The sequence below is a fragment of the Chelonoidis abingdonii genome, chromosome 2 (genome assembly GCF_003597395.2).
Source record: "Chelonoidis abingdonii isolate Lonesome George chromosome 2, CheloAbing_2.0, whole genome shotgun sequence".
Classification (NCBI taxonomy): domain Eukaryota; kingdom Metazoa; phylum Chordata; order Testudines; family Testudinidae; genus Chelonoidis; species Chelonoidis abingdonii.
Window position 1 is genome coordinate 68,868,202 of NC_133770.1, and position 27,967 is coordinate 68,896,168.

The 27,967-nt window shown below is 42.6% G+C and overlaps 1 protein-coding gene across 1 annotated transcript in view; it reads left to right on the forward strand.

Annotated features, from left to right (window-relative positions):
• WIPF3 (WAS/WASL interacting protein family member 3) overlaps positions 1–27,967 on the forward strand; it is a 323,552-nt gene that overhangs the window by 98,489 nt on the left and 197,096 nt on the right. The gene's annotated exons all lie outside the window — the stretch shown is intronic.

The following is a 27,967-nucleotide window of genomic DNA, read 5'->3' on the forward strand; positions in this document are numbered from 1 at the left end:
GAACCTGGTTTTCTTCTGTGGTTTGTCTGCAGATTTTTAAACCTCAGGTTAATTGATTGCCAGTTTGTAAAGGCTAGTGTGGAAACTCCTCCGATGCTTTTATCAGGATACAAATGTTCAAAGTGTCCAAACTGCCCGTTAATATATTTATGAAGGTTAACCTGCTAACTTGAGGCAAAACACATCCTACCGTAAACAAACTACTGGATGACTATTCCATCAAACAATTATGGTTTGTCTTTAAGCGCAGAAACTTCATCTATCACAGGGGTAGGCAACCTATGGCATGCATGCGAAAGGCAGCACCTGAGCTGATTTTCAGTGGCACTCACACTGCCCGGGTCCTGGCCACCGGTCTGGAGGGCTCTGCATTTTAGCTGAATTTTAAATGAAGCTTCTTAAACATTTAAAAAACCTTATTTTACATACAACAATAGTTTAGTTATATAGTATAGACTTGTAGAAAGAGACCTTCTAAAAACATTTAACTGTATTACTGGCATGTGAAACCTTAAATTAGAGTGAATAAATGAAGACTCAGCACACCACTTCTGAAAGGTTGCTGACCCCTGATCTACAGATGTAAATTCAAGAGAAAATTATTCAAGACACAATACAAACAGTATAAGCTTCCCTAAAAAGAAAGGTGTTACAGTGAAAACATTTTGGGAAAAAATGCAACTGTTTACTTTGGTACTTCTGTAGCTCATCACCATGGCATCAGAGTACCTCCCAAATTAATAAAAACGAGATCTTCTCTGTCTGCAAGAGTCACTTTAAAAGTAGCAGATTTAAACAAAATGTATATGATCAAAAAGTTCCCAACAACCACTGCTCAAGTTATAGCAATGACTCCCTCAAATTTGTGGTGGTGTCTTTGGTCATTGACTTATATAATATCTGAAAACCTTAGACATCACGCACTCCATGCAATTCAAGACTTGAAACAAACATTTTTAAAACTATAAACAGAAGTGAGCAGGTTTTTTTTTTTTATTTGATTAGGTGGCTAACCTGAAATCCAGAAACAAAATTGTTTCTGTTTTTTCTTCACCAACATAAAAAAACCCAAAGATTTCATTTTGAGTTTAAACAAAAAACACTTAGTTTTTGGTGAGCTTTGGGGGTTTTTAGGTTAAAACTAAATTTCTAATCAAAAAAACTTTGAAACAAAGATTAAACATTTCAAAAATATTGAAGAAAAAATCCTTTTTTTCCAGCTGAAACTATTTGCCAAATTCAACCCAGATTCCAAAAATTACCTGATTTTAGGGTGGAGATCATTCAGCTCTTCCTGGATGATGAGTCATATTGCCACTAGTAGGTTAGAGTCACAGGGACAAAAGGTGGTATTGGAGCATTACAGTACTGACAGGTCTCTCTCACATACTATCCCTGACTTATACCCTACCTATTGGCTTGGCTCACCTAAATAGCATGCAACATTAAAAAAGCAGATATTTGACATTCTGCAAAATGCTGAAGCCCCTTTCAGCATAAGCAATTTTCTCAACAGCGAGGTCTTCGGCACATTAAGGACAAACTGTACTTATTTTGCTCACACTTTGAAAGCTGATACAGTTTCAACCAGCCTCAAATTAAGCTCTATATACTGTAGTTCTGATTTTATTCACTTCAGCAAGTGCTTATTCCCTTTTAAAATGTATCTATAGTATTTTTCTGATCCTACAGTAAGTTGTATGATACACCTTGTAATCACAGCCAATTTTACTGGAACCAATCTTCCAGCGTGCCAAGTACACCAAAGTTTTGAGTGCTACTGTTTGCGTCAAGACATACCACATTTGTTGAACATGTATCCAGCCACTTGTTTAAAAGGTTCAATCTCTAACGGTGCTCCAGCATGTCCATTATAACATCCAATATGGGAAATAGCTTTCCCACAGCAGACTTCAATGCAAATGACAGGTCAGTAAAAACAGAATCTCTAGTACTCTGGATTTTTTTTTTTAACTACCTTACAATCTTCCCCACTGTTGGAGTTCTGTTTGCCCCAATGCAGATATGTGTATGAAGTAAACAGCAGAGAAATACTGCAACCTAAAATAAAGCCCTTCACTTGATATACTGGCAATTTGGCTGGCAAAACTGATTAATATTCTCCTTACTTTTTTCTTCCATAAATATACTTAAGAGCCTGACACTAAACTCTTGTTCTGTGCATACATATATGGATGGGAGCACATATAGTTTTTTGGGTAGGAGTTATGCCTCATTCAAGCATGCATCACTGACACTTCAATTTCTGCCCCCTTCAGTTTGTTCAGAATGCTGCTGCTAAACTCCAACTTTGCCCATCTGGCTGAATACGCAGCAACCTTCTCTGAATGCCTCCATTGACTTATGTGATATCATATTTCAGCTTCTCACAACTTTCAAAGCACTACATACTGTTTATCTTGAGTTAAGTTCTGTGATGAACCACCCTTGTCTTTCCACCAGTGCTCTCAGCCTCCTTAGTTTATCAGATTCTCACAATCGCCTCCATGCCTCCTTCCATATTATGTCCTCCTGGAGCTCATCTTCAAGATCTCTACTCTATTCATATTTAAGACTTAAAGACCTGCTTCTGTCATACTGTCTGTACTGAATTCAGTTGGCTTGTATATACAGTTATCTATTGTCCCTCTTTCCCTAACCTGTACTTGTCATCCTTAGATGGTCCTCTGATCAGGGATTGTTCTTAAGTTTTTGGAAAGAATAGCACATAGCCTGTACTGCTGTAAATCCACTTAGAAGAATGTCTCTTACTATATTGTCAACTACAGAGGCATATTTTGTGTTATTTCAACATTTTCTAGTGCACAAGCCCATATTCTCATACATATACTCTTCATACATAAACTATAGTGCTCCAGTGTAGACACTTCTATTTAACCAAAGAAACTCTCCATGACTATGCTAACTTAAACTTGCACTACATGATCACTGGCACTGTTCTAACATGTTTCTCTGAAATGCAGTGCTTAGATGCAGCAATTCTTGGAAACCAGCACAGGCAGATGTGATAGCAGTCAATGGTTTTTGTTCATTAAAACATTGAAAACCAGCAGTTACCTATATTGTGAAATAGACATCACACCATTAAGAGTTAAACAGAGGTACCTACTACCAATTTAAGGTTAAAAATCCTAATCTTCAGCCAGTGTAAATTATTCATAACAATGGAAGTACACAGATGGACAACAGCTGTGGATCTGGCCCTGTACCAGAAAGTTTTAATTTCCCCACATTCTGTGTGTGAGCAGTTAAGTAGTTCCAGGTAGGTTATTTGTGAAAGATTGATAATACACTGGTTTGATGTAGATCAGAAGAGACAGTATGAAAATCAGAAAACAATCCAATTCTGCAGTGATATCTGAAGTGACAACTCACAGGTAATGAATATCATTTGATTGATCTCACTCATCAAACTGCAGTTTGATAAAAATTAATTATAAAGGGAACTTGGCTTTATATGCTGTTACCTTTGTATTTCTTTAGTTGTCTTCTGGTTACCATGGCAGTCTACTTAATGTGTGCCTGTACAATATGAAGAACCTTTGATTTAACGTGTTCCTTTATTTTCCAGTATAATCTCTCATTGTGATAAATTTCATTTAAAGATCGCAGAATTAAACTCAGTTTGACAAAGTCACCATTAGCAGCTAATCTGTGTAATACTTTGCTGCAGAAAGAAGATATAGAACAGAATGTCTTAGAGCCCTACACAACACACTGGATGTCCCACTGTGAAACATCAGCTATGACCTATATTAGAGTTTTAGAAGCCATGAGTCTTAACAACAGGATCAAGTTTTTGAATCAGCCTGTGCCATATTTTTAACCTAAAACTATGTCAAGGCAGATATGGATTACAAATCTAGAGATTTTATATTTTAAAGTTGAGATTTTATCTATCAGAGTCTACAATCTTTGGTTTACATAGATATTTGCACTGGCTTCATTTCCATGATATGAGTGCCTTACAAATTCTAAGGTACATTAAGAAGGATATTAAGTTCCTATTAGACTCTCATGTTATTTATCCACATAGGATTAAGTTCTCAAAGCGAAATATGGGGAACACAGCGGCCATTATTGTTCACTGAGTCTGTGCAGGGGAGGGTAGTGACATAGGTGAGACACTACAGCCATCTAAATAAATCTAAGTGATGCATGTGCTGTTCCTGGTTTTGGTTTTTATAACCAGTGCTGTCACAGCAGTGCAGGCATACAGCATAGATTGCAATATCCTGCAGGACATCACATCTTTAACAGGCTCACTCCATCGTGCAGAATCTCTGGACTCATCAACACTGTGTATACATGCGTACACCCCTTTATTTTCATATTTTAAAAAGCCAAAGACAGTGAAATATCCTCCACATATTTCCCATTTTAAGTACCAAAATTTCTTTAACTGAAGAAGGGTGAATGGAGAGGAAAGGTGAATGGAGACGAGGAGACATCTCCATTTTTTTTAAATGGACAACTATATTTGATATTGGGACAGAGGTAAAGACTCGTAAAAATGGAATGAGACTTAAATTACCTATGAGTTTTAAAAGAGAGAGATTTCAAGGCCAGAATGTATCATAAGATCATCTATTCTGACCTCCTGTAGATCTCAGGCAATTAACTTCACCCAGTTACCCCTGTAACTTCACTAAAGCATACTTCCCAGAAAGGCATGAAGTCTTGACATGAAAACATCAAGCAATGGAGAATTTCTTCCCCTTGGCAGTTTGTTCCAATATTTATCACCTCACTGTTAAAATATTTGTGCATTATTTCTACTCTGAATTTGTCTAGCTTCAGCTTCTAGCCACTTGTTCTTGTTATGCCTTTGTCTGCTAGATTAATGAGCCCTTCAGTGCCTGATATTTTCTCCTCATGAAGATATTTATGCACTAATCAAGTAACCTTTCAATCTTTTTGATAAGTTAAATAGATCAAGCTCTCTGATGCTCTCGTATTTTTTTTTCACCCCTTGGATAATTTTGGTGGATATTTTCTGCATCCTCTCCAGTTTTTCAACATCCTTTTGAAAATCTGGGCACTAGAAATGAGGAAATGTATTGCTATTGGTCCCCCAAGTGCCAGAGGTAAATATCGCCTGCTAGAAGGGACCTGAGGTCCTCAAATTCAGCCCCTTGTGCTGAAACAGGACCAAATAAACCTACCATTCCTGACAGGTGTTTGTCTAACCTATTCTTAACCTCCAATGAGGCCCTTGGAAGCCTATTCCAGTCCTTACCTATCCTTATGGTTAGAAAACTTTTCTTAATAGCTAACCCAAATCTCCCTTGCTGTAGATCATGGACCGGCAACCTTTGGCACGCAGCTCGCCAGGGTAAGCCCCCTGGAGGGCTGGGCCAGTTTGTTTACCTGCTGTGTCTGCAGGTTCAGTGATTGCAGCTCCCACCTGCTGCGGTTCGCCATCCTAGGCCAATGGGGGCTGCGGGAAGCGGTGCGGGCTGAGGGATGTGCTGGCCACTGCTTCCCGCAGCCCCCATTGGCCTGGAGCGGCAAACGACAGCTAGTGGGAGCTGCGATCGGCCAAACCTGTGGATGCAGCAGGTAAACAAACTGCCCCGGCCCACCAGGGGGCTTAGCCTGGCAGGCCGCGTGCCAAATGTTGCCGACCCCCATTGTAGATTAAGCCTATTACTTCTCCTACCTTCATTGGACAGGGAGAACAATTGAGTACAGTCCTCTTTGTAACAGCCCTTAACAGACTTTGTAACAGACTTCTCAGGTTGTCCCCCTTCTCCACCCCCCCCAATCTTCTTTTCTCAAGACTAAACATGCCCAGTTTTTTTCTTTAAACCTTTCCTCAGAGGTCAGGTTTTCTAAACCTTTTATCATTTTTGTTGTTCTCCTCTGGACTCTCCAATATGTCCACATCTTTCTTAGTGTGTTGCCCAGAATTGGACTCCAGCTGAGGGCTCACCAGTGCTGAGCAGACTGGGAAAATTACCTTCAGTGTCTTACACACAATACTCCTGTTAATACACCTTAGAATATTGGCCTTTTTTGCAGTTTCATCACATTGCTGACTTGGCTTGTTGGAATCCTTTCATCTGCGAGAGACAGTGGGAATTGCGGCCTATGATGTAGATGGTTTGCAATGTCTCATGTGAATGAATAGTCCAATCTGAGAGTTGCATGATCTTTGGCAGTTACTGCAAATGTATGTACATTTGTTGGGAGATGCTTGCTTCCTATGGGCTCTTTTCTCTTCAAGCTGTAGTAGCCAGCTTCTGTCATGGACTTTGATACCCTGATTGAGACAATGGTGCCACTTGTTACGATCACTTGCCAAGATTTCCCATTGGTCAGGATCAATTCCAAATTCCTTCATATCTCACTTGCATGTGTCTTTATAGCGAAGCTTGGGACGTCCTGTTGTTGTTGTTCCCTCTGATAACTCGCCGTATAGCATGTCCTTGGGTATGCGTCCATCTTATTGCTGACATTCAATTTGTTATCCACTAAAACCTCTAGATCCCTTTCAGCAGTACTGCCTCCTTGATAGTTATTCCCTGTTTTGTAGTTGTGCATTTGATTTTTTCTTCCTTGGTGCAGTGCTTTGCACTTGTCTGTACTGAATTTCATCTTGTTGATTTCAGACCAGTTCTCCAATTCACCAAGACTGTCTGAATTCTAATCTTGTCCTCCAAGTGGTTGGAACCCCTCCCAGTTTGGTATCATCCACAAATTTTATGAGCATACTTTCCATTCTGTTATCCAGGTTATCAAGGTATTATTCCCACTTTGAACTTTAGCGTCCAGAAAGTGGGGACCTGCATGTACCCCTTTAAACTTAATTCCTAGCTTAGATCTGATAGCGCTGCCACCAACCAAAAATATAGTGTTTTGGTACACTTCCTGTCCCCCATAAACCTTCCCTGGGGGACCCAAGACCCAAATCTCTTGGGTCTTAAAACAGAGAGAAATAAACCATTCCCCCTCCTTCCCCCTCCCAGACTTTCTCTGAGAGGTCCACTGATCCAAACTCCTTGGATCCTAAAACAGAGAAGAATTAACCTTTCCCCGCCCCTTCTCTCCCCCCACCACTCCCTGGTGAGTCCAGACCCTATCCCCTTGAGTCTTACACAAGGAAAAAAATCAATCAGGTTCTGAAAAAAGAGAGCTTTTAATTAAAGAAAGAAAAAATAAAAATTCTCTCTGTAAAATCAAGATGGAAAATGTTTACAGGATCTTCAGCTTATACAGACTAGAGGGATTCCTTCCCACCAGCCTAAAATACAAGTTACAGCAAACAGAGGTAAAATATCCTTCCAGCAAAATACACACTTGCAAATAAAGAAAACAACCATAAAGACTAATCCACCTTCTATCTAGTACTTACTATTTTGAACATGAGACTGTTTCAGAAAGATTGGAGAAAGATCTGGTTGCACGTCTGGCCCCTCTTAGCTCCAAGAGAGAACAAAGAACAAAACAAACAGCACAAAAAAGACTTCCCTTCACCAAGATTTGAAAATCTCTTGTCCCCCAATTGGTCCTTTGGTCAGGTGTCAGCCAGGTTCACTGAGCTTGTTAACCCTTTACAGGTAAAAGGGACATTAACCCTTAACTATCTGTTTGACACAGGTCATTAAACAAAAATATTGAATACTGTAGTCCCAGACCCAAGACATGCTCTTGCAGGCTGCCACCAGATACATCCCCTCCGTCTGACTGTAAATCATTGCTTGTTGAGTACAGTTTTTCAACTGGGTTTGCACCCACCTTAGAGTAAATTCATTCAGACCACACTTCCTAGAGTGTCATGTGCATCTGTGTCAAAACCTTATTAAAATCAAAATCATCACATCTACAGCTTCCCCCTTCCACTAGGCCAGCAACCTGTCAAATAAGGAAGTTAAATTGCTTTGGCATGATTTGTTCTTGACAAATCCCATGTCTATTACTTATAAACCTTTTATCCTCTAGGTGCTTATAAATGAATTGTTTAATAATTTGCTCAAATGTCTCTCTTAGTATCAAAGTTAGGCTGACTGGTCTAATTCCAAGCTCCTCTTTCTTCCCCTTTTTAAAGATAGGTACTATGTTTGTCTGCACCCATCTTTGAGAACTCATGGAGGATAATTGCTAACAGTTCAGAGATTATTTCAGCTAGTTCCTTAAGCACCTGAGGGTGCATTTCATCAGGCCCTGCTGACTTATGTAAATATTTTTAAAGTTAGATGCATTCAACCTGTTCTTATACATTCAAGGATCTCATTAGACCTATTTGCCAGAGCCTTACACTAGGAAGAAATACTTTTAAAATAGTTTCAGAATTGCTACACAATATGTAGCAAAGAATGAGTTTTTGGAAACCTCTGAATTCACTATATAGATATGTGAGATCACCAAAATGGGTATATACTGCATGGGAGAAAGTGAAAGGCTTTGAGAGATGGTATTTATGAAAACCTTCACTTATGGGTACATAGGATAGTTACATTCCCAATTACGTCCTTTCCAGTGTAGGACGTACCTCAAGTGTAGGTTGCCAAAAAAAATAAGTCTTTTTTGTAATTTTTTCCCCCATGGAGAACTTTATTCCCAAATGCACTTTAAGGAAAAATGCATTATTAAATTCCATAACACAACTGCACCTATATGTGAGCCGTTTGCTCAAACAACTAACTAATACCACACTTTCCTCTGACTAAGGTGTAAGTAATGGATCTTACCACATTTTATGGTCATCCAGTTATAAGTGTGTCATTATTTTAAGTCTTTGATATAAAAATTTAAGTTGGTGCAAACAAAGTTTATTGACCCAGTGATAAAGGAAGGGTTTTTCAGCATGCACTAGACACTCTCAAAACCAGCTGAGCCAATTTTTATTGTGTATCTGCAATTTAATTTTAAGATTAAATTCTGTTCTTCAAAGATTTCAGTAGAGGAGGCAGCAGAGACAAGGTCCGAGGCCAGAGAAAAAGGGAAATTAAATGGAGGAAATGAGGGGGAAGGGCTTAGTTCTTGGGAAAGAAATACTACTAAAGAAAGTATTCATTTTGTGCTAGAGTTGCTACAGGAATGAAGTGATGTGGGATGGTGTTTTCAGAGGAGGCAGTCCATGAGCATTTCAGGAAGCAGTCCTCAAACTTTTCCATAGTGTGAACTCATGTCCTAGGCCAACAGGGCTCTTACATAAGGAAAAGAAGCCACAGCAGGAAAGATGGTCCAGTGTTTGGAGCTCTGGCCTCATACTTGGGAAGCCCATGTTCAACTCCCTGCTCTGCTCAGGCTTCCTGTATGGCCTTGGGCAAGTCACTTGGGCCTGGTCTACACTTAAATTTTGCTGTAATAGCTATGTCTGTTTGCAGTGTGGAGAGAAAATAAATTAATCACACCCCTAAAAGACATAGATATGCCAGGAAAAGTCCAAGTAGTATAAACACAATTATACCAGCAAAACAGTGCCCTTGCTCTTACAGCTTATTTCATTTGGGAACTGGAAACTTTCAGTGGTATAAGCTGGATCTTCCTGACATGGCTTGCTAGAATAGTTATCTGGCAAATCCCTTCTAGTGTATAGTTCAAAACCAGCACTAGTTAGGGTTGAATTGTTCTTTTCATCATCTGTAAATAGGTTAACAAAGGGAACGAAACACGAAGGGAGACCTGACAAAATAGACCAAATCAGGTAAACGAGGAGTTTAAAAGCTCTGCGCGGAGGGCGGGGTGTTTTGGCGGGTGTGTGTCTCTTTGTGTGTAGTAGTCTCGCTGTCGTGCTTCTCGCTCTTTCGGCTATGAGAGATCGTCTATAATCTTTCAAACTTCTAAATTCATATCCAAGAGTTTGTGAGTACAAAGTTAGAAAAGACCGTAGCTTTTATCTAGGTTTTTTTTGTTATTTACCATGTGTGTAGTTTGCTGGAAGGTTTAAATTGGATATCTTTTTGAATAAGGCTGGTTTATATCATGATTTTTCTTATAAGTAATTGACTCTGTTATGTGTCACTTTGAACAACAGATTTTTTTTTGTCTTTTTTCTCTTCTCTTATATATAAAGCATTTCATTTTTGTATAAAACTGCTTGACTTTTCTTTCAGTTATGTGCATGTGGGATAGGAATACTCTATGTCAGGATTACCAGCTCATCTCAGTGGACATACTGGCGGAGGGGGGAAAGAGTAAGGACGGGCGGGAAGGTAAAATTTGTCCTCCTGTTTTTGTTTCAAGGAATTTGAAGATAAGAGAAATCGTCTCCTATATATTGTATTACCCAGGGCGGGAAATCTGGGAGGAAGTAAGAGCAGGTAGAGAAGAGGGATTATTTCCCGTTGGTGTTTGGAGACTTCCAGGCATCTGAGTCTTGGGTCCCCAAGGGAAGGTTCTTGGGAGACCAGAGTGAAGATAGGACTGATTCCTGTCTGGTGGCAGCGATATCAGATCTAAGCTGGTAATTAAGCTTAGAGGGTTCATGCTAGCTTCTCAGTTTATGAACGCTAAGGTTCAAATCTGAGTAGGAAGTTATGACAAGTGTAGCCAGGGCCTATATCTCTGTGCCTCCATTCTCCAGTCTCTAAAATGAAAAGAATACTTCTCTATCTCACAGAGGTCTGCGTTCGAGACAATGAGACACTATTTTGCTAATGGAAGACCAAAGTAACAGATAGGTCGATCATTTATAGCATGCTGACTTCCTCCAAGACATCTGGAAATTTGACTAGGATGATTTGGAGCAGTTTAGGAAATATAAGCTATGTTTTTATAATGTTTACATGTACGGTCTTGGTTTCGCATCCCCCAAAAAGTCAACCATGTATAGTGAGGACATGATTTCCAAACACCCTTAACTTGATCAAGTCACAGTCAATTTTGTCCAGAATAAGGCCACAGATTGCTACTCTGCAAGAATTACTTCCATACCTAACTTCAGATCTCAAAGGTCAGCCATTTTCACTATTCAAAAAACAAACAAAAAAATTCAAATAGAAAAAGTGTATTTTCAGCCTCTCCAATTTCAGGCATCACTGAACTATTTTTACTCAAGCTATTAAAGAACGTAGACACCAAGCAAAGAAATTTCCACTACAAGTTATAATCTATGTGAACACAGGACTTGATAGTGGATGCTTTTATAGGGTTTGTTCCTCAATTTTACTTGGAAATATTTATCTAGTGTATTAGAATTACAAATACTTAGATATTAATACTTTGCAATGCCTTCCTCTTTAGCCAATCTGACTCTTATTTCTGGGAAAGTAAGATTGCACGCAAGTGTTTTTTGCCTACGAATGGTCCTTTGTCTTCAGATTGCAAAAACAACAGTCTGACAATGAAAATGCAGCATTTCAGTAACTAGGAAACAGTCTACAGAAAAACTAGACAAGTGTGGGAAAGCTGGGTCAGAATAAAAGTCTGTCTTAATGTTTAACTAGCGTTTACTGAACTGAATGAATACTCAGTTTTTGCACTGTTTTAATTGTCTGTCTTGACAAAGCGCGCTGTAGCTTTATCTCAGTGAAACCAAAAAATTCTCCCCATAGTGTCATATATTAAAAGATCTTTAGATTTAATATGAAACCCCAGGTTGGCTAGGGTTTTAGGGTTAAGTGATTTTGATATACAAAGCAGGTATCTGGCCAGTAGATTTATTTAACATTTCCTGAACAGTGGAAACTCAAAATTCATAATCTCCAAACAAGCTATTTATGTTTATAGACCTATTTCTTTAAGGAGTGTAACAGAGCACTGCTGTGCTACAAGGAAATATTAAAAATAACTGGTGGTTCTGCACCAACTGTGTTCTAATTCATCAGAATGGAGAAGTATTATAGTTTGGTTGGATTGTTTCTTTATCAAATAATAATTTTAGAAATACAAAATGTTACAATACATCAAGGTGTTCCTCCATAAAGCCTTACATGAAAGCCCAAAGTGGTCTCTACATTTCCTACAGCTACACAATCTCTTCATGGACATACTTTGAGCGGTGTTGGAGGAACACCAAAACAATCAGTACGATGCATTTTCAAACAATTTCTCTTGGTTTGTCTTAGCTAAGATCATATGGGCTCGTCTTTACGAGAAAGTTAGGTAGTAGTAGAACACGACATGGAGGAGGGGGAATTTTAACATGGGAGTTACGACTTGGCAGTCAGTGTAGACAAGTTGTGTGCGTACATGTTAGTTTCCATAGGGTTTTACCAATGACAAGCTAAGTTAATATTGTGTCAGCTGATTGTGGTTAACAATAACATGACAGATTGTCCCTGTCTTCACTGACTTAGGATTTATTAACATAACTTGACTCAGTTTGTTTTAGCACTGCCTAAAGGTCTAGTGAAGGAGCACATAGTTGGTTTACACACACTTGCTCATTATTCCATCCTACATAATCCACTATCGGACTCTTTGATCCTTGATTTCCCTGGTGTTAATCACTCTTTTTATTTCCATTAAAGTGCCCTGCAAAAGGGTTTTTTAATCTTTAAAGAACTCCACATTTACATCTTTAATGCTTGCTAAGAGCAATACTCAAGTCATTCACCAATACATAAAATCTTTCAGTGCCTCCCATCCTAAGACAAATCAAAAGTCTTAAAGGAATGGGATGAAATGAAGTTTTGGATCCTCGCCCCCCCCAATCATCCTATAACAGCCAGCTAAGTTTCATAAATAAGGCCCTCCAAATCTTGCCTTGAGAACAAGAAAAAAATAGCCTCTGCTAGGGCCAGAGATATTACAGAATTTAAAGGAGTACACACTGCAACCATCAGAAATTGTTTACACCAATGGCTATTTATATAGCACCAAGAGTATGCTGTGCTACAACCTCTCTAACTAGAAAAGGTTTGTTACTGGGCGCCTTACAAATCACAGCTGAGATCACCTATGTTGTCTGTTAATAGTCTTCAGTGGGAGGAAACTGGAGACAGGTTTTGGGTTTTTTTTTTCCTTCCCTAGTGAAGGTCCTCAGCATTGGAATTTGCTTCTTCCCTGACAGGAAAGCCTAAGTTGGCTGACATTCATGGGGCACCACATGTTGTCTTTGGCATTTCTGTGCTGGTGGAGAGAAAACCAGTTCAGCTTTGTTGAGACAGGGAAGTTAATTGTGGACTTTGTAATAATTCAAATAACATTTTACATATACCTAGAGTAGAAATCTATTTACATATCTTTAACATTAGTGTGTATATTTTATGTGATCTGAGATGCCAATCTCTTTTACAAGTCTGGCGGTGTCTTGACAGTACTTGTATGTACAAATTATTAAAGATACATGACCATCATATCCTGCAGAAGAGGAAACTGATGACCCAAAATACACCTAATAAAAGCAAGATTCATTCAGCAGCAGGGCTGGAACAAAGAAGAGAATCTGATATGCAAGTCACAAAGAGATAATGGTTCACAACTTGAGGCACTGGAAGGTTTTAAAAATTAAAAAATATGCAATGTTATGCTTAGAGCCCTGTGCGGATACAAAAATGTGGATCTGCGTCTGCCAGAATCAACATACATCCGACCTGCGATCCGCTAGCTGTATTTTATGTGTATCCACAACTGTAGCAGCAAGCTGTTTCACAAGGGCTAGCAATGGCGGAAGAGGACAGAGATGAGTTAGCAGGGAGGATCTTGCAGAGAAGAGGTGGCACAAGGGCAAAGACTGGAGCTAAGGGGCAGTGCAGGGGCGGGGTCTTGAAGTGAAGGGGCAGCACAGAGGCTGGAGGGAAGGGGCATCACATCACGAGTTGCTCCTGGAAGCTCACGAGGGATGGCAGCAGCACTACCGCATCATGGCAGGGCAGAGGGAGGGGCGCCAGCGCCCTGCCCGCACCAATTGCTGGGGGTGGGCCCTGCTGCCCAGGAGCACGGCCAGTGCTGCCGGGCCAGTCCATGGTCAGAACACTGGCACTGCCTGAGGGGCCCGAACTGCTGGACAGGAAGCAGCACGGCAAGCAGGTGCCGGACAGCCCTGACTCCAGCCTGCTGCCCAGCCCCAGTCCATTGTCAGAACACTGGCACTGCCTGCGGGGCCCGAACTGCTGGACAGGAAGCAGCACGGCAAGCAGGTGCTGGACAGCCCTGACTCCAGCCTGCTGCCCAGCCCCAGCCACTGGCTGCTGGCTTCTGGCCCCGTGTGCGCTGCATCCCCCATACTGCCTGGGCCGCATGCCGTGGGACAGGTGCCGCATGTGATCGACTATCTGCATCTGATTGACTATCCGTGGATATTAAGCAGATATCCATGGATTTGTACGGCTCTCATTATGCTGTGACTATACTGGGGTGGGGTGGGAGGATCTGCAGTAAAAAATCTTATTTGTGCATAAAATGGCTAAGAGGAGAGTGGTCCTATGGACAAAGCACAGGACTTTAGGCATAGCATGTATTACATGCTGCATATTCAGACAGAATACACAATTAAAATCACTTCTGTAGAGCAGGGTTAAAGGAGACAGAATGAGGAATAGAATATAGATAGAGGAGGTAGCCATATTATGCTGCACTGTATATTGATACCAGCATCTATGCGTTTGAAACTTACAGGTGTAGGTTAATTTAATTAATGTTGTGTTGTGTTCTCTGTTGGGTTTATGAATAGGTTATCAAGCATACTTTTGCATGCATAGGTTCTGGAACTAGGGATGCTGCCACACCCCTTGGCTTGAAGTGGTTTCCATCATGTACAGGGTTTACAGTTTGGTTCAATGGCTCGTAGTACCCCCACTATACAAATTGTTTCAGCACCCCTGTTTGCATGTGCCTATTTTTGTCCGGGGGAGGGAGAGGTGGCACAGCCAAAACTTATAACTCAAACAGGAGGCTCAGCTCAAAAGGTTTGAAAACCGCTGACTGAAAGGATGTGTTGACCCATTACACAGAAGGAGAACTTATTCCTGGGGGTATTCTGCACCACTGTGCGTGCATAATTAATGAGCCATGCATATTTTTAAGTTTGGAGGCAGAAAAAAGGTTCTGCTGGGAAGTTGCTGCAGTTCCGCCTTTGCCCACCAGATAGAACAGAGCAGCAGCTCCTGGCCAGCTAGGGAAGAGAGAGCCTGCCTTCTTCACAGCGCCCATTGGACCAGGTCAGGAGACAGGGTCGATGGGGAGAAAGACAGGATAGGGCTGGGGGGTCAGATAGGGGCTCATAAGAGCTAGGAGGAGAGGACAGACTGGGTCAGGAGCTAAATGGCAGTGAAAGCACAGGGCCACATATGGATGAGGGTGGCTGAGTGGGGGCACAGAGACACATTGAGACAGAGGGAGTAGGTGCAGGGTCACATGGGGATGGGGGAGTGGGTGTGTTGAGTGGGGGGTGAAGGGACCCGTGGACAGGGCTACAAGGACACATGGGGACAGGGACAGATGTGCCAGACTGAAGGAGAGTCTAGGGGGTCAGCCAACATCTGCATGGGGGAAGCTCCCTAACAATCCCTTCCCACCCCCTAAAAAGCCCTGTTCCATACTTTTCCCATTCATACCCAACAACTCTCAAAGTTCACACCCAAGCTCCCTCTTAGCAATTACTTCTCTCTTCCTCAGTCCTTCATTACTCCTGACTCCCCCAAGCCTTTGCACTGCTTTTGAGGGGAGTGGGAAATACAGTTCTGTATTGTAGTTTAAATGAATTATTACTCAGTTCTGTATTAATATGCCTAGTAAGGAATCTATTGGTCAAAAACCATTTCCTGAATTGTTTTTGTTGTCCATATTGTTACAGAAATACTTGCTGACACGTATTTTGAAATAAATGACCAAAAAGAATTGAAACTGGTGTGATTAGATTGTGTTATCTTGACAAATAAAATATGCAGAATTTGAAAATACTGTGCACAGAATTTTTAATTTTTTGTTGCAGTATTCCCCCAGAAGAAAGAATTTCACCTTACATGCATACCTTGCTAATTCACACTGACCAGGTCATGTCACATTACTGAAAATTGCATGTCTGTGAGTAGGTGAACAAAAAAGGTAGAGAATGCATTAAAAGTATTTTGTTCACTTACTTTAAAAGATGTAGTTCAGTTTGTGTTGATAGTACCATAACTGAGCATAGTAAGTGTACCTAGTATGGCTTGTAACAATAATTACTAAACAAAAACACATCACTGCAGAACTCTGCTGTTTAAATGGCATCAGAGAAACTGGAATAGGCAGCAATTGTTGGTGCTAATTGTGAATGTATATGTTCCCAAAGTTCTACTGTATTTAAAGAGATTTAAGGAGCATCAGAGCACCCCGAGATAAAAATCTGTCCTTTGAGGCCACATTAAACAGAACTGTGTCTACAAGAAACAAGTCAATGTTGAAAGTTTACAAAATATAAGTGAGTGTATTAATTCCGTATCAACTGTATGCAGTTAAGTTTTTTCTGGGTAGCTAGGTTCACCAGCTATTTTCAGAGAGTTACAGTAAATATTAAAAAAAATAGTCATGCCTTGTTTTAGCAGCAAAAATATATTGTCCACCAAAATTTCTGCAAATATAAAACAAGCTCATAAACTGTAAATGGATTTGCTTACTTATCAGACATTTTGTAACTTGTCTATTTTCAGATTGTAAAAGGTGGCTTTGGGACTTTAACTGCTTGACAGATTTTATCTACTTTAGCAGTGTTACCTGTGACTGAATTAAGCTCTCTCCAGGCTTGGATGCTCTGAAATGAATGAGTGTCTTGTTTTCAATGGGAGAAAGCTTAAGCCCCTTCAAATACTTGGTTTTGTTGGTGTTTGTTTTGTTTTTAAGTGCAGCAGTTCGTTGTTTAGATATGTCTTAAAATTAGAATTAAGAGGAAATAAAGCAATAATTATCCACAGCATGTGCCTTGATGGCTGTCAGCAGTTAGTTAACCCTATTCCCATAAATTTCTAACAAAAGATTAATAAGGTTATTATAGTTGTTGGTATTATATTAATTTAAGTTATTAGTTTACATCACAGTATGAAGAGATTTATACGTTTTCCTATTTGCATCTGTTACAACACAATGGCTTCTCTCTTATCAAATCTAAGGCCCCATATGGTGCATGGCTTTACTCAAATGAGTAGTCTTATTAATTTTGGTGTGATAACTTCTATTCGCATGAACAATATCTTTTCATGTTTTGAAGACTGGGGCCTTAATATGTAGCCTCGGCTGTCTTCCACTTGAGCTGTTGCTAAAACATGTTATCCTTCTGAATTTTGGATATAAATATTGGTATAAAGTCCATTTTATAAATATAAGTACAGTACCCAACTCAATACATTATAGATTATAGGTCAAATTCAGTAAATACTTGCACATGTAAGTAACTTTACTCACTGGACTACTCCTACAAGCAAAATTAAGCATATATGAAGGGTTTCCAGGATTTCAAGGTGACTGTAAAGCTCCATTTTTTTAAAAAAAGAGAATAGTTTAAACCTTTTCTAGCCACTCTTTTTTCTTTTTAAGAATGATCAGAGATTCCTTTTTCATACTAGGGGCAAGGACAACACTTACTGATGTCAGCCTCAAAATTCAATGTCATTTGAGACCTTTAGCTTCCATCCTTACTCTTAAGATTCTGCATAGCAAGAACAAACATCAAAAAGCAAATAACTATTCAATCTTGGGATTTGTGGTTAAAAAAAAAATCGGATAACTATTTAGGAAAAAAATTGCATTAGTGTCACAACAAGTAACCCCCAAAAGCTGCATGCATTGCAGGTGTGCAAACCACTTCTTCAGAATGCTACTGTACTTAAGTAAATAAAGTGATATTTAAAAACTGCAAACATCACCTAACAAACCAGAATAAAATGCCCCACTTGTTCTCTGTAATCTGAACAAAACACCCATCAATCATTCCACAGCGTATTAGTGTGGGACTCTCTGGCATGATGTGTTCTAACAATTAAAATCACTTCTGTAGAGCAGGGTTAAAGGAGACAGAATGAGGAACAGAATATAGATGGAAGAGGTAGCCATATTATGCTGCACTGTATATTGACATCAGTCTGAACCCTTGTGACTGAAATATTTGGAGCTTGTGGTCATATTAAGGAGTCACAGTTAGTAAGGCAGACAAGATTGTTCTACCACGATGGAAGCAGATGAATGGAAAATTTCATACAGACCGTGAGCCACTCAGCAGACAAACTACTATTCAGGAACTCGAGAGGCTATAAGCATAGGGCCAAACATCTCTGGACACATTTGGTGCATGGGTAAGGGTATCCCTATACCGTACTCTTTATACTCCAGAGCTGTAGTGACACACATGACGAGCTACAGTCACAGTTATCTGGCTGGCTTAGACCCACCTAGCCCCATAGCGACGCACCGGGTAGGCAGGCTAACTCCCCAGCTCTGTCCACATCCTCTAAGCCCCGTGGTTTTCCACCTGCCCTTCGCAGACCGCGGGGCGGGAAAGGGGGCGCAAACTATGGCAACGCTTTCCAAAGCGGGTCTGAAATAGTCTAGGCGTTTGCAACTGAACAAAGGTTGAAAGCCAGCGCTGCGGCTCGGAAGATGGGCGCTCTCCAGCTGCGCCCCCGCTGAAGACAGCAATAAGCCGAGGGCCACGGCTGGCTCCGCGGTGGGTTCCTCCCGCGTGCCCGGAGAGCAGCGGTAGGAGCCGGGGGCCCAGCCCAACACCCCGAGCGCCCAGCTGGGGGGGGGGGGGGGAGGAAAGCCCCAAAGACCGGCTCAAGGAGGCGAACTGCAGCCCGCTTGCGCCAGCCCCAGGCGAGGCTGAGGAGGCCACGCATCTTCACCTGCAGAGCGGTTCGGGCTGCTCCGGCTACTCTCCAGCTCCGGGCTTGCGCTGCGATAGAAGCGCGAGGACGGCGGCTCCGGGAGCAGTCTCTCTGCACCAGCCCGCCCGCCTGCTTGCTCCGCGCCGGGGGCAGGGCCAGGCGGAGCGGGCTCCGCGGGGGTCGCTGCTGGAGGAGCCGCGCGAGGCGGCTGGCGGAGGGACTGGGCCGGGCTGGGTCTAGGCGCAGGGAGGCGCGCGCTCGGGGGGTGCCCACGCCAGGCCGTGCCCCAGGCAGGTCTCTTGCATTGCCTGGGGCGAAGGGGCAAATGACGGGCGCTCCGCGTGCACCCAGTTCCCCTCCCCGGCCTGGGGCCGCTTGGTGCACACGCCGGTCACGGGACGTGAAAATTGGACCAGCCACGTTTTGAACGGTTGGCCCAACTAAGACCCGTCCACACACCCAGGACATGCCGAGGATGTCTGCTGTCGTGGGGGGGCAGACACATGCAGGAGGCCGCTAGGCGTCTCCCACGTCTGCGGCCAGGACCCTCGCTCTGCACAGCCTTGAGCCTGCCTCAGTGCCATCCAGCCACCTCCTGCCTGGAAAGAGCGATGCAAAATCTAGAAGGGAAGGGCAAAGGAAAGGTGGAGGTCAGGACTGGAGGGTTAGGATGAACAGAGAGCATCAAAGGCCAGAGTCTTCAGAGGAAGAGCAGGGACAAGCAGGGATGGAAGAAGATCCGAAGGGACTGGTGGAGTTGGAGGAGCAGCATAGGGCATAGGAAACATCAAAGGACTAGTCTGACAATAGGGAAACAGAGAATCAGTTTATTGACTCTTGTGTCAAAAGAAAAATCTGAAAGAAAAACAATATATGTTATTTCTGGAACTGTGCACTCTATAATTAACTTTCTCCCAGCACCCAGTCCACAGAAAGAAGTTAAAATCTGATGATTTAAGGAATTTTTGTGAGGTAAGGGCATTTTTGGACACTGCTTCCATGAATTGCTGTTATGCACCCTTATGGTCTGCGTGAAATGAATTTGCAGTTCTCAGGCTGGTTTCAAGTGAGCAAATGTCCACATCACAGGAAATGCCCTCACAATTTGCACCCTTATTGGGAGTCTCCGCAGCAAAGATATGGACTAAGTGGGGATTTTGGTTGAATTATTCGCTCACACAGAGAGGTGGTTCTTTCAGAACAGAGTTGAGCCACATTGGCAAACTAGGTAATTGTGCCTGGATATGAGCTACATAACTGTTTACTTTGTTGTTAAATTCCCTCCAGGTATAAGATATAGAACATATATAAATCTTTTGGTTCTTTTCTATTGACATCTGTTGCTAGAGCTGTTTAAAGCAGCACGGTTGAGTGGTTTGAGCAAGGTACCTGGAGTTATGAGAACTAGCATCTATTCCAAAGCTTCTATTCCAAGCTGGCTCTTTGCCTTTGGGCAAGTCATGTAACCTCTCTGTAATTCAGTTACTTCACAGATAATCTGTGGGGAATTTTATGGGGATATTAAGGCTTTTTGAGATCTTCAGATGAAAAGTGCTCTGTACATTATTATAAAGTTAACACTGTACAGATGATCTGTTTATCTATTTGTCTTTATTAAATGTCAGTAAAATGTATGGACGTACAAAAAATTTTTTAGTTTTGCTTGTTAGAGATGAGAGGTGAAAGGAAGAGGAAGATCAGAAAGGATACCTGTATTTAGAGAGGGGAAATTGAAAGGCACAAAAGACCTTTCATCCATGAAAGGAAATGGGCAAAAGACAGATATGGCAACAACCAGCTGTCTCCATATTCTTACCCCTCTCTTACCCTCCTTTGAATCAGAGCAGTCCCCGTGTTAGCTAGTACCCATTATGCCTTTGCCATTTAGGGCAGTTCTTCTGTGGGTAAAATCTACAAGCAACAGTAATTGAAGGTCAACGTGTATTTAGTAGACCTACTGCAAAAAAATATATATATAGCTCTGATTTATTTGATTCATTATCAACCAGAGTAAATCAGAGAGGGTGATTGTGTGTGCAGTCTGAGGGATTAGGTATCTCCTGCTTTGCACAAATCCATGAAGAGAAAGAAAAAAGTGTTAGTATAAGGAATGATCAGGTTAGTCCAATGTTTGAAATGACACCCAAAAAGATCTAAGGTGCATACTTAATGTAGCTCTCTGAAGCTGTGACCCACTGATTATCTGATGGGTCCAAGAGGAAAGCAAAACAAAAAGCCATAATGCAGCTTGCCAAATTGTGAAAATATTGCAGATATGAGAAACAATTCTTCCCCTCCTTCTTAATTCTCTAAGTTGGTCATAAGATGAGGTTAGTTTTTAAATTATGAGGGAAAAAAGCATGGTGGCTTAGGTGCTAAAGTATGTAGGATATTGGCTATTTGGTTTATGCAACTTGCTAATGAGTAAAACATTCAAAATGATAACAAAATACAGCAGAAACCATCTTGCAGACTACACAGCAAATAAAAACAGGCCAAGCGGTTTGATAAGGGCTCACATTCCTTTCACTTATAAAAGCCAAGTTTGTCTAGAAACTAACATGAACTTGAAAATTTATGGGAATACATAAATACTGTTTCCTAATTCATATGTTAGAATGTTAGCTATGGTGCATTGTCCACATTTTTCAATGCAGTCTTGATTTTATGGGTGTGTATGTTCATGTGTGAAGATCCAAATCAGGCAGATGCAATAAGCATGATCTTGAGCTGGTGTAAATCGGCACAGTTCTGTTGACTTCAGTATTGCACGGGAGTGCAGAACAGGACTGAGGGAAAGCAATGCAACTAAGCCAATTTCTACATGCTGAGTATCTAACTCACCATTTGTAAAAAGAGGAAATATTTTGGTGAATACTCTTCAGAACTTCTGCTGAATACACCAGTATAGACTGAAACAAAATTTACAGTTGTTAAATACAGAAGATTCCTATGCAGATTTTCAATGTACACTTCCTAATGTATACCAACAATTCAGATTCCTCAGGATTCCTCAGGACTGAAATTGTGTTCATGAAACTAGAAGGGTGAGAAAAGATGTAAAGCTTTTGTTAAGGCTTCTGGGATTTGGCTTTTTTTTTTTTAACTGAAAAATGAACCAATATATACTTTTTTCTAAATGCATGTATAGCTACTGGAACCCATTTTGTTTTTATTTAGTCAAACCATTCCCTCAGCCCTGATCTGCTCTCTAGTGGACTACTGATTCAAAGTAGAAAGCTTATGACCTGGGATGTGTATGACACAAACAGTTTGGTGGCTTTAACTGACAGCTACAAGTTGTAACAATAAGTCTTTACCACTGTCTGTTCTATAAGCTGTAAGAATTCAGTTTATAGTGCAGTATGGCATAGAATTTCCAAAACTGCTGAACAGACATAGGGAACACTGAGTACCTTTGAAAAGTCCACCCTACATATCTATAGGATGACAGTCATGCCACAGATTAATAAACTCAATTGATCTTGTATGTCAGACCTGAAGACAAAAAGAGGAGAGTGACCTGTATTTGCTTTTCATTTTATCTTGTGAGGTTGGATCAGTTGTGATTACATTTCCCACCACAACATGAGCTCATACATAAAGCCTGGCAAGTGCAGTCTTTCAATTTGTGTTCCTATGGGTAGGGAGTCCTGCCATAGGGTTAGAGTTCCTATGAGTAGGGCACCCCACCCTAGTGTTAGGGTTCCCATAGGTAGGGCACTTGGAGCTAGGGTTAGGGTTCCTATGGGTAGGGCACTTGGAGCTAGGGTTAGGGTTCCTATGGGTTGTGCTTCCAGCCATAGAGTTAGGGTTCCTGAGGGTAGGGCACTTGGAGCTAGGGTTAGAGTTCCTATGGGTAGGGCTTCCCGCCCGAGGGTTAGAGTTCCTAAGGGTAGGGCACTTGGAGCTAGGGTTAGGGTTCCTACTCGTAGGGCTTCCTCGCCCGAAGGTTAGAGTTCCTATGGGTAGGGCACTTGGACCTAGGGTTAGGGTTCCTGTGGGGAAGGCACATGGAGCTAGGGTTAGGGTTACTATGGATACGTCACTTGAAACTAGGGTTAGGATTCCTATGGGGAGGGCTTCCCGCCCTAGGCTTAAGGTTCTTAAGTATAGGGCAATTGGACCTAGGGTTAGGGTTCCTATGGGTAGGGACCCCTTCCTAGGATTAGGGTTCCTATGGGTAGGGCACTTGTAGCTAGGGTTAGGGTTCCTATGGATAGAGATTTCCACCCTAGGGATAGAGTTCCTAAGTGTAGGGAACTTGGAGCTAGGGTTTAGGTTCTTAGGAGCAGGTCACCCCACCCTAGTGTTAGGGTTCCTAAGGGTAGAGTACCAAGCCCCAGGGTTATGGTTCCTATCGGTAGGGCACTTTGAGCTAGAGTTAGGGTTCCTATGTATACAGCTTCCCGCTCTAGGGTTAGGTTTCCTAAGGGTGGAGCACTTCGAGCTGGAGTTATGGTTCATATGGGTTGGACACCTCGCCCTACTGTTAGGGTTCCTAAGGGTAGGGCACCCAGCCCTAGGGTTAGGGTTCCTATGGATAGGGCACTTGGAACTAGTGTTAAGGTTCTTATGGGTAGGGCTTTCGGCCCTAGGCTTAGGATTCCTAACGGTAGGGCACTTTGAGCTAGGGTTAGGGTTCCTAAGGGAAGGGTACTTGGAGCTATGGTTAGGGTTCCTATGTGTACGGCTTCCTGCTCTAGGGTTAGGTTTCCTAAGAGTGGACACCTCGCCCAAGGGTTAAGGTTCCTATGGGTATGGCCCTATCGGTAAGGCACTTGGAGCTAGGGTTAGGGTTCGTATGGGGAGGGCACTTGAAGCTAGGGTTAGGGTTCCTAAGGGTAGGCACTTGGAGCTAGCGTTAGGGTTCCTATGGGGAGGGTTCTTGGAGTTAGGGTTAGGGTTCCTATGGATAGAGATTTCCGCCCTAGGTTTAGGGTTCCTAAGTGTAGGGAACTTGGAGCTGGGGTTTAGGTTCATAGCAGCAGGTCGCCCCGCCCTAGTGTTAGGGTTCCTAAGGGGAGGGCACCGAGCCCTAGGGTTAGGGTTCCTGTGGGTAGGCCTTCCCGCCCTAGGGGTAGGGTTCCGTTGGGTAATTCACTTGGAATTAGGGTTAGGGTTCCTATGGTTAGGGCTTCCCGCCCTAGGGTTACGGTTCCTAAGGGTGCAGCACTTGGAGATAGGGTTAGGGTTCTTATGGGTAGGGCAGCCCGTCCTAGGGTTAAGGTTCCTATGGGTTGGGCACTCAGACCTAGTGTTAGGATTCCTATGGGTAGGGCACTTGGAGCTAGGGTTAGGGTTCCTATGAATAGGGCACCCCGCCCTAGAGTTAGGGTTTCTATGGGTAAGGCACTTGTGTAATAAGCCTCTGTCCCAAATCTGGACCTTAGCGTCCAAAATCTGGGGGCTTAGCATGAAACTCCCCCAAGCTTATTACCAGCTTGGATCTGATCTCACTGCCACCAATCAGGATTCGGAGTACCTGATCAACTCTCCCGGGTCTCCCCAATCCTTTCCCTGGGGGGACCCCCAATGGTCTCTGTCAGGATGTTTATTTCCCTTTAGGTCAAAGAAACCATTACTAGCTATCTATTTATGACAACTGATGTAGATTAGTCCTATGGGTAGGAACTTTGACTAGTAACGCGTTCCATGTGATGCCCTTGTGATAGTAAAGTTCCCGATGGTAAGGCCTTCCCACCTAGTTAGAGGTTCCGAAGGGTAGACACTTGGAGCTAGGTTCAGTGTCCAATGGTAGGCTTCCCGCCCTTATAGTAGTTCCTAAAGGTTAGGGCAAGGAGCTAGGTTAGGTTTCCTATGTTGATTCCCCTGTAGCAAAAAAGCAACTCTCAAAACTATGTCCCAATGTTGAGTGTTCGTTGACAAAACTATCATGGCCCCCAAATTCCATTTTAACCTCTCCTCCAGGCCATTTTTGATGTTAAGGAGTGCACCAAGATTCACCCCATGATTTCCCACAGTTCTTCATATTCCTCCAGGAATTAGTCTGATCTGTAAGATCGAGACCAAGCCCCTGGCAAATCCTTAGCCTGCACCCAGCTTTGTAGCGTGTGTGCTTAAAACTGCTATTTGCCATCGGTTGCAAATCACGAGAGTCGTACCTACTGCTTCCTCTGGGCGTCTTCTGGAAGGAACAGATATCCACAGCTACTCGCTGAAATGGGACCTTATTATGGAGTGCCTGAGAGGGGCCTTACCAGCATCTTGGCTTCCACTCTTTGCCACCTCACAAGACGACATACTTGGCACGTCCTGTCATCCCTCCCAGTGAAGACTCCCCAATCTGTCTTTGTTCTTTCACCCCAGCATGCCCTGCGAGATCATGGCTCAGCTTAAGAGTTCCCCGGTACTATTGAAACCACCAACTGTTTTGCGGCTGCCATTCTTCCTGTCCCACCAGAAAGAATTTCCTCATTATAAAGTCCTTGGCTAAACAACCAGATGTGAAGAAGACTGAAGCGGTAGGGTGCTCCGTCGCCACCCAAACTTTCTGGAAGGCTATCTGCTTTCTCTCAGCTAACTGCTCCCTTGAGGCTGGACACAGTTCTTCCTCAGACTTGACTTGGCTTGTCCTCTGGAATGAGTAGTGATGGTTGTCTGTTGCTGGGAAACGCTCTCGCTGGTGCACCTGTGGTATTCAGGCCTCTGCTGAGCCTTTAGTATGGTGTCTGCTGCTCTTCAGTTTCGCTCGTGGCCCCTCTGGCGTTGAGGCTGAAGCTGTGCCGTTGGCATTGCTTGTGCTGAGCTGCTTGCTGTTTCATCCGGTTGGACTGGAACGGCTGTGGCTGGTTTCACTTGTTGGCAGGGGCGATCCGTCGGTCCCACACCTCTGTCCTGGGTCTCTGTACACCAGCCGGTTCGTGGACGGCTCAGGAAGAGAATGGTCTGAGCTTGCCTGGCTGCTGCACTTAACCACCCCCTTCCCGCTTTGACCTGGTGGCCACGTCTTCCCCCAGTAGCATGGGATGGAATATTGTCATGACTGCAAACTCCACATTCCTACCAGCCTTTTACTGACAGGCAGCTTCAGCTAGGCAAATCCACAGCTTGTGCTGAGGGTAATGGTCACTTTGGCCTTGAGTTGTGAGTTTGGGGTCACGAAGATTAGTGTATAGTACACTTGTCTCCCGGTCTCTCCACCGGAACCTTTCGTTCCGCCACTCTCAATTTATTCCCTTCGCCCAAGGGATTGAGAAGTCTGGCCTCGGATCGTTGGTGGAGTGTTGTTAATACTTGTACCGGTTGGTTCTTGGCAGTCCTTATATGTATCTCATTCATTAACTAAAGCATCTTTCACTGATGTCACGGTCATGGTTACTGGAGACTGGTAAGGTGAAGGTGATGTCTTGCTTCCTTGGATGCAGGTGGCGGTCTGGTTGCCATCGTGTAGGTTATTGTCGGTGGTCCCTGAGTATTCATTCCCCTTACAGATAGCTTCTCATGCTTTCTGCCACTTCCATCCACTTTGGCCAATCTCCCCCCCTCAGTGAATTTTGGGTTTTCCATCTCGTACTTACCGGTCTTCCCAGAACAACCATCCAAACTGCATCATTTTGTATAGAGTGCAGTTCTCAGGATTTAACATTTCCTCATATTCCAGGCCTCATAATTCTTTCAACGTCATAGCGTGTCTGGGAAATACACATCTGGTTCCACTTGGGTCTACGCCACGGCAGATCGGTTTATTACCCCATTCTGCATCTGGCTGGTTAAACAATTTTATAATCTTCATCTGTTCCTTGCCATTTCACCGCCCCCTCTGCTAAGGTTCCAATGAGCTGTGACCTTATCTCTACCATAACTGGTCTTCAGATGCTGTACCCAAGCAGGCCTTTCAAAAATTTCTAAGAACGCCTCAGGGTCATCACTGCCTTGTATGTGGAAATTTTTGTGCGTGAACAGTATTGGCAAGGGTTTTGATGGCTGGCAGCTGCCTAGCTCGCTAACTCCAGTTTTCAGCTTCTCTGTTTTCCTCTCCTTCACTTTCTTGTTGGTTTTTGCCTCTCTCATTGGTCGGGCATCTTTGCTGTTTTGTTCCTCTTTATGAGGCGTGATCCTTGCTGATCTGTATCTCCTTTTGTAGGCTCCAGTTGATGTTCTTCTTTTTCTTCACCATCTCTTCTGTTTTATTCTAGGTTCTTGTTGGTTTCTTTCCATGTTTCGCTTTGTCTCGTTAGTGTTCCTCTGTATCCAGTTTTGCTCTTTTCTTGTTCAGGCTCCTTGGTATCATGTCCTCTTCTTGTTTGGTGCCCTCTGTGTTTATGTCTGAACTGCTTCCTCTGCTTCGTTGGTTTTGCTTCAGCAAACTTGCCTCTTTTTCTACTAATCTTCACATGTAAATAAACCAAAAACCCACTTTTTTGCATGGTGTTTTGCTGGGTCCTCTGACCACAGGTTGGAATTTCTATGTTTAACAAAGCCTTGTCAAACCTTATTTTCCTTGCTTAATAGCAAGCAACTGCAGCACGAAAACAAAAAATTTTTATCTCTGGCTCCTTTTAAAACCAACCCTTTCTCTTGCTCAAGCCCTGAGAGAAAAGAAAATAATATTCCTACGCCTTTGGTATCTTCTCTATCACCACCATCCACCAGTCATAAGCATAAGTCCCAATTTCGAACCTTAGCGTCTAAACATGGGGTCCTGCATACACCTCCAAGCTTAATTACCAGCTAATCTTATAACGCTGCCACCAGCCAGGAAATCAGTGTCTGCTCACTCTGTCTCCCCAAAACCTTCCCTAGGACCGAAGACTCGATGCCTGGTCTCACAACAAAGAAATAACCCACTCCCTCCCCCTCTTTACCTCCTCCCAGATTTCCGCCTGGTTTCCACTAGAGTCACGTTTTTCACGTCCTTGAACCAAACACACAGATCAGGTTTCTCTTCACCCTCACTCAGAGCTGCAAGCAGCTTATCATCTAACATAAGGGATTTCCCCTCCTCATTCTTAGCCTACCAGAGAAAAAAATCAAACAGTCTTAAAAGAACTTTAATATTAAAAAAGAAAAGACAAAAAATGGCTCTTATCAAGTGACAATATCAGGGTCATTGCTTAAAGAACCAATGATAAACACCTTACCAAAAGAATACATTTAACACATTCCGCAACACACGCATGTTAAATACAAAAACAAATAAGCCTATTTTCTTCTACCTTTGTCTACAACTTGGAACAGAAGATTAAACCTGGATTAGAGAATCACTCGGAGGCCAGAGAGCAACAGGACCAGACAAA